Below are 13,231 nucleotides of genomic sequence, written 5' to 3'. Positions count from 1 at the left end.
CCACCTTGTTGGCATATTGTTATGCTAATAAACCTGCAGCTATTTATTCCCAACAAAGAAAAGTTTTCTTGTCTGTTTATTTCATGCTGCATGTATATTGCTGCGGGAGGGATGGTCAGTGGGCCGATATTGGCACTAAGCGCCCACCACTGGTATGCTAGGTGCCTGCAAAAGTCCAGATGCGTGAAAGATGCGAGAATGTGGCCAAACTGCAGAGACGGGCAATAGCAAAGGCCTGTGCCAACAACTCTTCCTGTAACAACAAATGAGGAAACCCCAATCCAAAAACGAACCACCACGTGTGCAATCAGGACTGAGCACAATGTCTACCATAGAGCTGGCTAGTCACCTCTCTGAAAAGAAAGTGCTTGAAAAGTCAGGCTAGTGAGACTACACCATGAGCCCAGCTGTGTGGCCCAAAAGAGCTCCTCCATGCTTCCCCCATGCAGCCTGCCCACCGCTCGTGGTCGGCACCAATGGAGTGACTCTGCAGCCGATAATCACAAACCATGGACGCCTTCTAGACTGCTCCATCTATTCTCCTGCAACTCTGCTGCAGTCTGACAAACTAGCCGTCCACAATCACTTCACATGCTTTGAAGCAGTAACCCAAACATTTCCGTTGCTCAAATAGGTGCAATCCCGGACAGCCACATGTTTCCCTCCTCTTCATTCCCCCACCTTGCTCGTGAGCAAGTGCGCCACTCACAATCTCACAGAAACTATGAAAATGTCACACACAGCAATCCGAAACCCTGGCAGCCATGCATGCACTCACACACCTATAGTGGTGCACACATGCACAAATGGACGCAAGGGAACGCACACAAACATGCATCCACACGCACCCAAGCACGCACGCAAACCCACCAACACACACACACACACCACTCCACCATCCAACTACACAAAAGCTATCTAGTTACAGGACCGCAGCAAATGTTTCTGCACCATCACCTCTAAACCACGCAAAGACTTCAAAAATGCCAAACATTCAAAAGCAACTTCTACCAGATCTCTCACATCACAGAAACAAACCAACTCACTCAAAATCGGTGTGTGCCATGGGATCAGATGAACACCATTTCCACTAGCAAGTATTTGTCATCGACGCAATTGCTCATGCATACAGAAAAGCCAAACTATACCAAAAAAAATTGACAAAAGCAACTCTCACCTTGGACATGTTTTCTCCCAAGCAGATGGAGAAAAGCTTATTCCAAATAAATAAAAAAAAATAATAAATACACATCCTCACACTGGTGATAAACTACAATCTAAAGAAAACTATCCTTGAACTCTTCCACTTTCAACAGAAAGACGGAACACTTCCCTGCTGCTAGAGCAAGGATTGTTCTTGTCTGTGGCACCTTGGTGAGGGGCTTAGTATAAACACAAATTTACACGCTAAATATACAATTCAGTGCCTCTGTACTTATAAGAGGCCTATGTTTATAGAATGGGTGTAGACCGGGCTCTGTATGCACAAAGACATAGATCTGGGTATTTGTGTGTAAACAACTTACAGTTATATGTGGGGTTGTTTGTTTACACGTTTGGGAATGTATACTTAAAGGTGAAGTGGGACTTAGTGCTACTGCATACATACATATATATATACCGTTTGCGGACATGCATCGTATGGAGAGGGGTCCCTTCTGGAGGAAGCAAGCAGGCCTCCTCCAGCTGGGAGTCCAGCGTACACATACAACAACATAACGTCTTGAATTTACTACTGACCTGCATGCTTTTAAACAGATAACAGACACCAGCGGGTTCCTAAAACTCACCTCGCTTGCTTGTCTTTTGCAAAGGACAATAATTCATACAGATTTCATACAGAACAGATACCAGCGGGTTTTAAAATTCACCTCGCTTGCTTGGCTTTGGCAAAAGTCAATAATAAAGTGGCTTTTGCGAAAGTCAATAACAGAATCATACAGACTTGGTGGATGATCAGTCCACCCTTACCTTACAGGGGTAGTTCTCTTCTGCAGATGTAGGGCTGTGTCCTGCTCCAGAAATTATTTGCTAGGGGACTCCAGCGAGAAGGCGGTCAAGTGACCCACACCGGGTGGGGAGCAACAACAGGTGAGTCGTTCGGTCTACCGAAATATAACAAGAATTCTTGGGTAGGGCGCCTCCATCGGAGTCTCTCCGTGCACCTCCTCATGCCCACCGGGCCTGACCTCCGTACTCGTGGAGTCCCTATTTGGGCCGTCATTTGAAGAACCGGATTAACCCACTCACAGGGTCTCGGTGGCGGGGGAACCGCCCAAATCTTCCATACCCTTCATACGTAGTAAAAGGAGACACAGGAGCCTTCGTCTGCAGGAGGAACCCAGATTTATTTCAAAAGCCCGGGCTATGGAACATAGTCCAAATCTAGTCAATGACAAGCCAGCGGAGGCTGCTACTTTACTCTGTAGCTTACAAGCCTTTTATACTTTTCTCTTACCATTCTTTTGGCTGTCAGTCCATTGTCCAATCAGGGCAGTGTTTGTAGTTGATAGCTTGATCAAGGCGATGCTTGTAGTTGGTGACCTGGTCAAGGCTTGGTACACAGAGCATTGTCCACTCTATGCTTGTATTTGGTGACCTGGTCATGGCTTGGTACACAGCATTGTCCACTCTGCTTTGACAGGGCTCTTTCTTTCAGGTCATTGTTCAATTGCCTGCTCAAAGCCTGGTCTTTCAAGTCATTTGTTTATTTACCCTGATTAGAGTACAGCAGTCAGACCATTGTCTAGATAACCTGATCACTGTGTCAAGGATGTTTACCTGACTGGGAGCAGGAGATGGAAAATGAATCATTCACTTAGGGTGTGAGTGTCTTGTGGTTTTCAGTTGACCTGCAAATAAGAGGGGGGGGGGGGGTTGGGTGTGCAACAGATCCTGGGCAGAAATGCAGGCTGCAAGATGGTTTTTGTCGTGTCAGTTTAGAATTTCCTCAGGCATCAGCAGAAAATGACCAGGTGGGTTGTGTGGAAGTGTTTGACATGAGATGGCAATGAAAAAGCAATGGAGACCTGGTACAAATGATGTCGGTCAAATGAACACTTTTCCTCAAAATGACGGACAGAGTGCTGAAACTTTTGAAACACTCGCCCCCAGTCACAGATCTGGGTTGAATCCATCATCATTCTTTAGCTCACTTTGCCACCCCAGTTCAGACACAGTTATATGCAAATCAGTCTTGACCCTGTGCCTCATGGGAACAGTCCAGCCTGAACTGCCAAGCCATGTTATGTTATGTTATGGTGGATTTTTACAGCGCACAAATACTCAAGATGTCCTGGCACGCAAAATAACCATGACCAGGTGGAGTGAAGAATTTAAAACGGCTGCTTGAAGAGGAAGGTTTTAAGTTGCTTTTTAAAAAGTCTGAGGTACTGAGTGTTCCCTAGTTCCAGGGTTAGGGAGTTCCATGCCATAGCTGCTTTAACGGAAAGAGACTGGCCCCCCCAGCCGCTTTCGCGGAATTGTGGGATCGCCATCCGTCGCTGGGTGGCAGAGCGCAGTGATCCTTTTGGGACATCGAAAGCAAAACGCTTCCTGATGTACATTGGTCCAAGACCATGCAGGGCTCTATGCGCCAGGGTGAGGGCTTTAAATTGCACTCTGAGCCGCAGGAAGCCAATGCAGATCTCGTAAATGCTGTATTACGCTAGATCTTCCAGAGATGTTAAACAGAAGTCTAGCCACGGCATTCAGTGTGGTCTGTAGTTTTTTTTGCAGATATCCAGGAATACCAATATTCAGAGCATTGGCATAATCTATGCAGAAGAGAATGAGAGCACAGGCGACAATTTCCTTGGCCGTCCTTGGAAGCAGGGGGTAGAACCTTCTTAATGACTTAAGAGTGCCAAAGCAAACTCAGGTGAGTTTCTTAATTTGCACCGAAAACCGCAGGTCTTCCCCAAACTAGACCCCCAAGTTCTTTGTTGGAGCACCCTCTAAGTTAGGTTGAGGGAAGTCTGGAGGCCACAAAACTTCTCTAAAGGCAAGCGGAAACTGACCATACAGAAGGACGTCCGACTTGTCCTCATTGCATTTCAGTTGGGCATGGGCCAACCACTTAAACACAGACGAGAGACAGTTCTGGGCAATTTCTGTAGACAGGTCAGAGTCCTTGCTGGTAAATAGGAGCTGGGTGTCATCAGCATAGGTGATTATTTTTGCTCCCAGTTCCTCAGCCAAAAAAATCAGAGGAGTCAGATAGATATTAAAGAGCAAAGGGCTCAAAGTAGAACCCTGAGGGACTCCAGTAGACATTTTCTTGGCAGTCGATGAAAAAGGAGGCATCCAAACCTGCTGAGTGTGCTCTTCCAGAAAGGATTTCAGCCAATCCCAGGCGGGGCCAGCAATGCCAATGTTTGAGAGGCGGGCGAGAAGTAATTGATGGGGCACCGTATCGGAGGTGGCACAAAAATCAAGTAGAATCAAGGTTGCTCTGCCGTCCACGTCCAGGCACTCCCTGATCGCCTCAGCCATTTCCACCAGTGCAGTCTCGGTACTGTATGTTGCCCTAAAACCAGATTGCGCCAGATGGAGAACACCGGATGCTTCCACATAGGCCTCAAGCTGTCAAAAGACCACCTTCTCACAAACCTTTGACAATGCCGGAAGGAGAGATATGGGACGTTAACTAGCAAGTTTTGATAGGTCTAAAAAAGTTTTTTTTTAAAGTGGCAGGAGCTTAGCCTGTTTCCAACTCAAAGGTACAACAGCGGTCTGAAAGGATAGATTAATAATCTTATTGACCTCTGGAAAGACCACCTCAGCGACCCCAGCCAGCATTCTGGCTGGACAAGGGTCAGTCGGGTACCCCGACTTAAGGGATTTGAGGATGGCCAAAGTATCCAATCCAGCTATGGGCAAAACATTCATTAATGGAGGAGCTGATGAAGTGGGAGCTAGAAGGGGCAGAGGAGAAGAATCCCTCGGTGCCAGGGAACCCAACCCAAGACTGTCTTGGATGTTCTGTATTTTTTCAACAAAGAAAGAAGACAGCTCCTCACACCATTGTGATGATACTGGGAGGGCCGTTTGTTCAGCGCAGGGGGCCAGAAAGCTTCTTACAATGGAGAAAATCTCCTTGCTATTGTTATAGAAACTTCTTTTCACCTACCCAATGGCTGCATAGTAGTCTCTCTGGGCTTTGCGAAGACCATTTTTGGCCAGGGGTCAATACTCCCGACGCCAACACCGTTGCAGTGTTTTACTACACAGTTTGAGGTTTCTAAGAGTGCCTGAGTACCATGGTTTAGATGGAATAGGTCTCGGTCGCCTGGTGGAAAGGGGTTTTAACACAGCGTCAACCCCTTGACTAATCCAGGTGGAGAAGCTATCTACTGCTCCTTCAAGATCACAAGTGGCCAACGGGCATGACAGTGGGAGAGCCTTAGAAAGGGCCGGAATGTCAATCTTCTTAACTGACTTATTATGAGCCGGGACTATAGGGGACGGGAGCTTCCTATGGTCCAAGAAAACTGGACCAAGTAATGATCTGACCAGGTGATCTGAAGGGGGTCAGAAGTAGACAAGGCAAAGTTGGAGCATACCAATTCATTTATATGTCTCCCATTATGTGAGGGAGACTTGATCCACTGGGTTAATTGTGCCAGATCAAACAGGTCCATTAGTTCCCTGGAGTCAATAGCCTCCGGGCAGTCTAAATGGATGTTAATGTCACCCAGAAAGAGGAAATTTGGAAAGCGTAGGGCACGGGGAACAATGACATCATCCAGGGCTTTCAGGAATGCTCCAGGAGGGCCAGGGGGCTGGTAGACCAATGTGCTACCCAGTGTGTAGTGGGGCTACATGGCAATGGAAAAGTCAAGCGCCTCCCCCTCCACTAACCCCACTGAAACCTCACTTGAGAAGATCCAAGTGTCCCTAAACACCACTGCAATCCCGCCCCCTCTCCCGGTTTTGAGGTCCACTCTTGCAATTTTATAACCCAAAGGGATAGTAAGCTCAACCACCAGGGGTCAAGATTCATTGAGCCAGTTTTCAGTTATAAATAACACATCTAAGTGTTCCTCCGAAAGAAGTTCATGTATATTGAAGGCATGTTTAACAATAGAGCGCGAGTTAATAAGTGAAGCCCAAATTCTGCTCTCTCTCTCAATTTGAGGAACAGGGGCTGTCTGCTTGGGGTGTAAGCAGAACTGACAAGTGGGGCATGTCCTGGAAAGACTATGAAGCACAGCCCACTGATCACCACCATTACACTTAGCATTGTCCAGCACCACAAGTTCCTTTCTACTAAAGGACCTCCGTCCTCCCTGCTCATCTAACGTGTAATGGGCAGCGTGGCAGGCGCTGGACACTCCCGGGGTGCAGACGGGCTTGCCTTTGGCGCGCCTTCAGGGGACCACCGGCGCGCCCGCTGCACGTTTCCTGCATCCTGTAGAGTAGTTCTTATATTCCCAATATGCTCTGCGCATTGGAATAATATACACTATATATTTGACATAGGACTGAGGTCAGTATGTCTCTATCGAGTATACTAAACTTAATTGTGAGTGGCAGCTAGCTCAGAGGTCACTAGAAACGTTCTTGAATACACAAGAAGGTGTTAGTTTCTGACAAATGCATAAACATAACAACTTTGTTTCCCCAAGAATAAAACGTATCTTCAGAGTCGTGGAAACAATAGATAACTATTTCACCTAGTCAATCGTGCATGCTTCGTTTCTACAGAGGTGCAGAGAAATAGAGAGATGAGCGTTTCAATCAAAGGCTTTATTGAACAGTCTTCTTTCTCATGCAAGAGAGGTGAACTGCTACAATTGTTAGACAGAAAGCAAAGTATAATGCATACAGCATAAACAGTAATATAAAATAATACTGTGATAGCATTGTCTGGTGCTATGGCATATAAAATACATACATAAATAACACAGGCTAAAATGCTCAACTGGTGCTTCTAAAATATGCCTACCCCAATGTACCTAACCTAGGTCTAGTACGAGGGGAGAAGTAAGTGTTGTCTTTAACATAGGTTTAGTTTTGCCAGAATTGCCAAAGGTTTCACTCGGTTCTAATCAGCTCAATTCCTTACAATGAGAGAGGTTGTTATCTCTTTCACAGACTCGATTTCCCAACACCCCACAAGGGGAGTCAGAAACACTGGAGCTGGATTTCTCGGCAGATGATGACAGCTTCTGATCAGTACGTCAGCTGGAGAGTTGGCTTCCTTCGGCACTTGCTGTAGGAAGCTACATCGTGCAAGTAGGTAGTCGAACTGCACCGAACCACACAGTGCTTTGCCATAGCAAGTGAAGGTATATTTATACCTTGAAGGTGTTTAGGAATGCCAGCTTTGACGTAAAGTCGGGCATATGAACATCATGAATTAACCCCTAAGGAATAGATGTTGATGTATAATAACTGAGTTCTTGGAGAAATCAATATTAAAGCGAGGGGAAGTCCCTAACGGCTTAAGAGTATGGTTTTCCAAGAAATCGTTGTGACGTAGATGAACGGATGGAAGCAGCCATGCCTGTATTGGGCAGCATGGGCTATGCCTAAATAAGGACTGGATTTCTTTGCCTATATCAGGGCAATGCGAATTGTACCTATATAAGGGCGGGAATCAGGAAATTCAATCAGAATCTAAAATCGCACACACAACACCCACTCCACTCTCTTATGTACGACTTCTACTAAATACTAAGTCCTAAACATGTTGCAATATATCTAAAATATATCTACACAACAAGTGTTTAAAACCCACCCAAAATACATAAAAATGCATTGGTACTGGTTGTACACAAAAGAGCATTGGTGCTGTGCGCATTTAAGGCAATGTTTCATTCGAAGCACAAAGTTGACATTTGAAAATGCTTTCAGAATGAATTATGAAAATATACATTTATGAAATGGCTCGTAAATAGAGAAGAAAAAGGTGGCAAAACCATTTCATGTCAGATTACATAAAACTGTATGTCGACAAGGTCAAATATTGTCTCTGGAATTTTATCAATGAATTCTTGTTCTCTATGAATAGTTCTACTTTAAGCAGATTACTTTGTGCCAAAAAATACAAAAAATACCAATTTGGAAAAAAAAGTTTATCATAGAAAAAAGAGTTCCAAAGTTAGAACTTTGTTTTTAAAAATGTAGGTCGAATTCAAAGTCTCTCAGAACACTGTGTGCCAAAATCAAAAGTCAGTGTAAGGGCTAGGAGAAAACATGAAATCTTTTAAGTCTGTTGACAAAAATGTGTCTACCATTGTAGGTGAAAATTGGATTACCTCGTTTAGAAGATTAACCGCACATAGATGTGAAGCAACGCCGTCAGCATTGGTCGCATTGGCAATGTTGGAATTGAATGGTACCTGCGTGCCTGTTTCCTCTCGTACCTCAACAGTCACATTTTACATCTGTGAGATCTCAACGAGTGCCATCATCAGAATTGGTAGCCGCTGGGGACAACACAGTGCATGGGCCGTTACTGGTACAAGCAAAGTATCAACATCCGTTGGCATGACTGATGGAAGTGTGAGACATGTGTCTAGCACGCATTCTTCTCCGCGTAGCAGGCAGCGTAGAACAGGTAAGATGCAATCTTGCCAAATTGGTCTGAATGACAGAAACCCTGTGATATTTCATTCTCTTAGACAAGGTATTCCCAAAATGTGGACAATGCGTTCACGACACTTCATCGCCAGTAGTGTTTTTTCCATGGAGAACTGGGTGTCGCTTGCGAATTGGCTTGCCATATCGCAGCAGTAGGAGCAAAAATAGTATCCCTGCAGCGAGACCCAAAATGAGAGGCAGTCCGGCAAACACCGAGTGCACGAAGTATGGAAATATTCCCAGGACCCCTTCAAAAGGTGCTAACAGTCCAGAAAATACGGTCTTAAATGCATGTACAATACTGCTCGTATCAGACATGTTTAAGATATGACTTAACATTTCTGAGAAATGTATAGGGCAGTTTGTAGTTAAGAGGGCATGTATCTTGGCAGAAGTCCTTGCGACTTGTAGATCATAGGTTTCTTTGGCCGAGGTCAGTGGCACAGTTTTTTTGAAAAAAGAATGGCTTTCATTCTGCTTAAAGTATCAATTCGTATAGAAGAGATGTTCAGTGAAGGCCATAAAGGCGACTCCCGGTCTGTCTTGGTTTTTGGAAATAATACTTGCATACAGCATGTGACCCTGGCTGACACAGTTACTAGATATGCCACAGCAACTGTGATCGTTCAACATGAGGTAACTTCCATTTGAAAGTTGTCCAGAAATTGGATCAATCACCGCAGCTGGTGAACCTTGCAGGTGGCAGGATAAATTGTTTGAGGAACCATCGCAGGCCTCGTGTAAGTTTATACCCTGACAAAGGAGAGAACCGCTTAGGGCGTTTTCACAGTTTTTCCCGCTAAGAAACACTTCACGTCCCCCACTCCAACATCTATGTGTGTACGGTAATTCCCAGGATGTCTTGATGTATTCTTTACCCAACCTTTCATATGTGCCTGCTGGTATGTGTCTTAGGCAATACTGAAAATGGAAAATTGTAACAGGCAGAGTGATTGTTCCATGTATTATCCATTCAATAGCTGTTTTTTCTGCTACGGTAAATGGCAATCTTTCCAGTTTTTCAAAGCTCAGTATAGTCTACTCCGCTCTGTGCCAATTTGATCTGTTTATCAGTGAGATTGATTTCTGAAAACAGTGACGTAGTATTGATTAAACGCCAAGGCACATAGCCTGAACCAAGGTTTTACAAAGTCCAGCATAATAGCATAATTGAACGTAATTGCGACTGACCATGTTGCAGCATGACCAAGGACTGTTCCATGATGTCTAAGGCAGAATACACTATGCTGTCCAATGAATATATCTTGGACGACAGAATTGATGATCCATTGTCAACTACAGAGAGAGTTTTCTCTAAATTAATACAATCAATTTCTCATATTCTCTCTGCAGTCTCTGCTTGCATAATCTTTCATGCTTCATTATAAGCAGCATAGATACCGGCATATATAAAACATTTATGAAGCGGTGTTCTTGGTCCTAGAAGGAATTCCTTAAGATCAATGCTATCTTTAAGTAAAGATAAGTGCTGCTTTACATCCTTAAGTGTAGATTTATGTAGCCAATTAAGGCAAAGCTTCCCTACAATGTATGTTGTTACTATTCCAGGATGCGGTCTTTGCACATATCTTGGGTCTGGCCTATTGAATGTAAAACCCTGTGTTTTGTTCAGGAATCTATCTTGACAGTTGTTTGTGTCTGTGGGCCAGATCAACCATTTATTCCAATCTGGATATGTCCTGTTGTGAAGCAAAATAGTATGCAAGTCGACCTCCCCCTCTGAAGTGTTATCACTAACAGGTGTAGGTGTAGGCATGGACGGGTTGTTCAGGTCTTTTATCTTGGCTAACCCAAGGCAAGATGTCTGTTGGACAGTGTCATTCAAAAACATAATTTGCTCAGGGAAGATGCTGGCTCTAAATAAAGCTTCTATACCCTGTACCTGGCAATCTTTTGTACCCCAGACAGTTTTTGTGTCAATGTTGTCTTTCCAAAAGTCAAAACCTAGTTTAGACAGTTGGGCATAAAAGGCTGCAGAATAAATCTCTTTGGTATTTGTCAACATACTTTTCATTCCTGTTTTGTTTACATTTTAAAAGTAAAATGATTCTGGATTGGCTACATTGAACCCTGAAAAGTACGGAAATGTAATTGCAAATGTTTTTGAGCTACCCTTTGGTGGTATAGGACAATGTTCCCATTGGTTATACATTCATGCATTTCTAGGATTTGCAGATTTGTGCAACAAATGATGACCATAATGATTATAACAATACATTTGTTCATAGTCTGATGAACCTTCTAAATATTCATGATTTCTAAACACTGCAGACATTTCTAAGTCTGATATCATATTGTTAACAGTCTTGAAGTCCCAATCATCAGAAAAGGTGCTTGATGAAACAAAGTCATTTAATGAAATCTTGAATAAGTGTGGAATTTTCAACAGCTCTGATGGGCCAAAAATGTCATGATCCGTTTTGTCCCAAGCTATACCCCCAGGTATAGGAACAGCTGTGATGTTCACTGATGACAAGAAACGTTCTTGAATACACAAGAAGGGGTTAGTTTCTGACAAATGCATAAACATAACAACTTTGTTTCCCCAAGAATAAAACGTATCTTCAGAGTCGTGGAAACAATAGATAACTATTTCACTCAGTCAATCGTGTATGCTTCGTTTCTACAGAGGTGCAGAGAAATAGAGAGATGAGCGTTTCAATCAAAGGCTTTATTGAACAGTCTTCTTTCTCATGCAAGAGAGGTGAACTGCTACAATTGTTAGACAGAAAGCAAAGTATAATGCGTACAGCATAAACAGTAATATAAAATAATACTGTAATAGCATTGTCTGGTGCTATGACATATAAAATACATACATAACTAACACAGGCTAAAATGCTCAACTGGTGCTTCTAAAATATGCCTACCCCAATGTACCTAACCTAGGTCTAGTACGAGGGAAGAAGTAAGTGTTGTCTTTAGCATAGGTTTAGTTTTGCCAAGAATTGCCAAAGGTTTCACTAGGTTCTAATCAGCTCCATTCCTTACAATGAGAGAGGTTGTTATCTCTTTCACAGATTCGATTTCCCAACACCCCGCAAGGGGAGTCAGAAACACTGGAGCTGGATTTCTCGGCAGATGATGACAGCTTATGATCAGTACGTCAGCTGGAGAGTTGGCTTCCTTCGGCACTTGCTGTAGGAAGCTACATCATGCACGTAGGTAGTCGAACTGCACCGAACCACACAAGGGGCCGGTGGTCAGTCTGCACCCGGAAGTGGGTGCCGAAGAGATAAGGCCCGAGTTTCATGAGGGCCCACACCACGGCGAAGGCCTCTCGCTCAATGGTGCTCCAGCGTTGCTCTCGGGCCAGCAGACGTCGGCTGATGAAGGCCACAGGTTGATCAATTCCCTCGGTGTTGAGTTGGGAAAGGACCGTCCCGACACCGTGCTCCGAGGCATCTGTCTGTACTATGAATTCCCGGCCGTAGTCAGGGGCTTGGAGCACGGGGCGGTGCACATCGTTGTTTTTAGTGTCTCAAAGGCGGCCTGACACTCGGGTGTCCAGTGCACCTTCTGGGGCTGTCTTTTGGAGGTGAGTTCGGTGAGGGGGCCCACAATGCTCCCATAGTTCTTCACGAAGCGCCTGTAATACCCAGTGAGCCCCAGGAAGGCTCTGACTGCTGTCTGGGTGACCGGGGGCTCCAAGGCCATGATGGCATCGATCTTGGGCTGGAGGGGAGCCACCTGGCTGCTCCCCACTTGGTGTCCCAGATAGGTCACGGACCCTTGGCCTATCTGGCACTTGCTGGCTTTTATTGTCAGTCCGGCCCGTCGGAGGGCCGCCAGGACCTCCCAGAGGTGCTGGAGGTGCTCGGCCCAGTGAAGGCTGTACACCGCAATATAGTCCAGGTAGGCGGCGCTGAACTCTTCTAGCCCCGCCAGCACCTTGTTCACCAGCCGCTGGAATGTTGCGGGCGTTCTTCATCCCGAAGGGCATCACTCTGAAGTGGTAGTGGCCATCGGGTGTTGAGAAGGCGGAGCGCTCCTGGGCGCCTGGTGTGAGCCCGATCTGCCAGTAGCCGGCGGTTAGGTCGAATGTGCTCAGGTAGCGGGCCGCCCCCAGGCGGTCGATCAGTTCATCGGCCCGGGGAATGGGATGGGCATCAGTCCGGGTGATGGCGTTCAATCCCCGGTAGTCGACACAAAACCTTAGTACAGGGGTGGTGCCAGGGGCGGCGCCCTTGGGGACCAGGACGACAGGGCTGGCCCACGGACTGTCAGATGGTTTGATCACCCCCAGGGCCAGCATCTTGTAGATCTCGGATTGGATGCAGGTCCGAACTCGGTCGGGAACTCTGTAGGCCCTGTGTCGCACAGGTGGGCTGTCCCCGGTGTCGACATCGTGTACGCACCACTGGGTGACTCCGGGGGTGAGGGAAAATAAGTCTGCGAATTGTCCCAACAAGTGGCGGCAGTCCTGGCGCTGTTCTGGGTTCAGAGTGGAGGAGAGGGTGACCCCCTCGACGGAGCCGTCTTTCTCGGAGGTGCTCAGGAGGTCTGGTAGGGGCTCGGAGTTGTCTTCGGCCCCGCCATCCGTAGCCATCAGCAGGCTAAGCTCCGTGCGGACAAAGTGAGGCTTGAGCCGGTTGGAGTGGAGAACCCGGAGGGTGTTCCT

Source organism: Lissotriton helveticus, chromosome 7, assembly GCF_964261635.1.
Source record: "Lissotriton helveticus chromosome 7, aLisHel1.1, whole genome shotgun sequence".
Taxonomy (NCBI): Eukaryota; Metazoa; Chordata; class Amphibia; order Caudata; family Salamandridae; genus Lissotriton; species Lissotriton helveticus.
This window is presented reverse-complemented; position numbering follows the sequence as displayed.